Raw genomic sequence first — 3453 nt, 5'->3', positions numbered from 1 at the left:
ATGAAGAACTCATACACTCAACAACAAAAAACAAACAGTCCAATTAAAAAATGGGCAGAGGACCCAAACAGACACTTTTCTCAAGAAGACATACAGACAATAGACATATATAAAGATGTTCAACTTCTCTAGCTATTAGGGAAATGCAAATCAAAGCCACAGTGAGATACTACCTCACATGTGTTGGAATGGCTATCATCATCAACATGACAAGTAGTAACAAGTGCTGAAGAGGCTGTGGGGAAAAAAGAGCCCTCAAACACTGCTGGTGGGAATGTAAATCGGTATAGCCACTATAGTAAACGGTACAGAAGTTCATCAAAAAATTAAGAATGCAATTATCATATGACCCAGCAATCCCTCTGTGGGGTATCTAACCCCCAAATTAAAAAAAAAGCATTTATCTGTAAAGATAGATGCACCCCGATGTGATGTTCATTGCAGTCTTGTTCATGGTGGCCGAGAAATGGAAACAGAAATGCCCTTCAGTAGATAACTGGATAAAGAAGATGTGATACATACATACAATGGAATATTACTCAGCCATACGAAGAGATGAAATACTGACATTTGCAACAAAGAGGATGATATTGAGATTATCATGCTAAGCGAAATAAGTCAGACAGAAAAAGATGAGAACCATATGATTTCACTGATATGTGGGATGTAAAACATTTGCTGAAAGCAACAAATGAACAAGACAAACAAACAAAAATTTGTAAACACAGGCCACAGTTTAATGGTTACCAGAGGGACGGGGGCGGGGCGGGGGGAAGAGAGGAGGTAGACAAGGTTAAATGGGGTCAAATATATGGTGATGGAGACTTGACTTTGGGTGGTGATCGCACAATGCAAAATACAGATGATGTATGATAGAATTATACACTTGAAACCTATATAATTTTATTAACCAATGTCACCTCAATACATTAAAAAAAAATCCAACTGGGAAAAAAGTTACAGGTCTATTTTTCTCTCCATATCCACTGTCTTTTGATGTATATTTTTGTACACTTTAGTTACTTCGGCAAAAATTAAGCTGACTTTTTTTTTCCAACAAATCAATTAAATGTTCTAGTTGGCCTCTCTTCTTTGCCTGACAGATGTTATACAATTATTTTTATGAAACAGATGATAAAAACAAAGTAAACCAAGCCTATGGATTTTTTCCAGCAAGCTAGTTTATTATGTCGGGTTGAAGTGAGTGGTGGGAGAGAAACAACTGTTGTTCTATTACAACTTGTTTAAATAAAACTACTTTAAAATAGCACAAACAGAAAAAGAAGCAAAGACTTTGAGGTTAAAAAAGACCAGTGTTTGAATCCTGACTCTGCTTCTTTTCCTCCATGGGCTTTGGCAAATTCATAGCCTGAAGTCATTTTACTTTCTGTGAAACTGGGAAAACAATAGCTGCTTTTTTGTTTTTGCCATCCTGAAGAAGTAGCAATTCGGTTCTCCACATTTTATAATCTGTGACACAATAATAGGAAGTTGGGGAGAAATTCTGAAGATCTCAGCATTGGTTTGGTGGCTGTGGTTCATACAGATTGGCTCATGTGCAGATTAGTAAGAGAATGAGCACCAAAGGCCTAGAATCGTTTTCACTGGGTTTGAGTATTTACTCACGGTTTTGTGCTTGAGATATCAGTGTCTGCGGTCAAAGTTCTCCGACAACTTATCTTCATTTTTCCCACCACATAATCATTTGGCTTAGGTTTATTTCCTTCTTTCTGTTCTTAAAAGATTATTTTTAAAAAATTAACACAGTCATATTATCTCTATTTACCCATGATCTAGTAAAATGATTTATAATTCTCTAAATTTTCTCTGTACTTTCAATGTTTTTTCTTTCATAATTTTGTATATTTGTGTTCTTTACTTTGCCCTATTTTTCTTGAATGTAGTTCTGGTATTTTTTCAGAGAACTGGCTTCTATCTACTTAATCAGTGATCCTCTTTATAAGAAAATCATGACTTTTTTGTTATTGTTTTCTAATATATATATATTGGAAAATACATATATATATATATGTATATATACACACTCAAGATTATGTATATAGAGATTATATGTAATTCCGAATTGATAGATGAATAATACATATGTGAAATAGGTAGGTTATGCAAATATGAAAGCCTATTTTAAGAGTTCTAAATTATAAAATAAAAATATATATTTATATGTGTACGCACGCAAAAATAAGAAAACTTTGACTCTAAATCGAAAAATTAAACAAATACGATTAAAAATGCCCACAGTGCAATAAGGAATCTAATATATATTTGTTTTCTTACTGACTGTGAATTAATTAACAATAACTGAACAGATTTCTCTCTAAACATGTTGAGGTCCTACTTCGGATGCATTTCCCTTTCTCAGTTTTCCTCTTTTGCCTCTATGGAGTGAGTAGGAGGTCAGACTAGCTTGAATTTAATACCCTATTTTCTGAAAATTTTTATGGTGATTTAGTATATATTTGTCTCTGCTGAGCTGCCTCTGTGTGTAGCTGCTGGGATGTATGCTATTACTTTTTTCTCTTTTCTCTCGTTTTTGAGATTAATGCCAAATGAATTATGTAGGGACTACAGACAATAACGATGGGATCTTGTGCTTTCTCCTTTTTAATCTTGATTCTCAGCTGTTTCTGCTTTTCTGTGCTCTGGAACTCGAATAGCAACAGAGCTATTCTTTCTACTCTCATGACCCATTCCCGTCCCTGACCCTTTGCTGTCTGACATATTAATGCATTTGAAAGATTGCTAAGACTTTAGAGATGTGGCTTCTGTTAATTTAATTAACAAAGTTATCTCTATTTTAATTTATTTATTTTTATCTTTTTCTAATATCCTCTTCAAAGAAAAATCTGTATAATTCATAAATTTAGTAACATACACAACGACTGTCACAAGGAATGTGTCCACTGTTTACCTACACATCATCCTTCATTCCATCATTTTTAGCCAAACTATTTACCCACAGAGCTTAGTAGTCCTTATTCTAAAGCGCACAGAAAAACAGTATAACAAGAGAATGTGTCTCTACCTGTCATTTGCACATACTGGTGCACAATAAATTAAAACATATGTATGAATAAATCAATAATTGTAAAACCTTATTACTTTCACCTCAGTTTGACTAAATCGGTTGTTTTGTCATGGTAGAGGTATACCCTGAGTGCTACATTAAATACTGAGTTTTTGCAAACATAGAGAAACTAGAACCACACTTTTTAAAGTTTAGTTCCTTAAATGCAAATTTTATTTTTCTATAGAATAAACATCAAAAGTATGGGAATTGCTGAGTTAAACAGTTTCTTTTTTGCGATTATTGCATCAGGCTTCTAAAAGACTGGCATAGAATCCCAATGATGGATTCAATTTCATCGCTCAAGTGGACTTTCAGTTGTCATTTGAAATTATTTTCACTCTTTTGACTGATAATCATAAATTAAT

This window comes from Pteropus alecto, unplaced genomic scaffold (genome assembly GCF_000325575.1).
Source record: "Pteropus alecto unplaced genomic scaffold, ASM32557v1 scaffold152, whole genome shotgun sequence".
NCBI classification, from domain to species: Eukaryota; Metazoa; Chordata; class Mammalia; order Chiroptera; family Pteropodidae; genus Pteropus; species Pteropus alecto.
Note: the sequence above shows the minus strand (reverse complement) of the source record.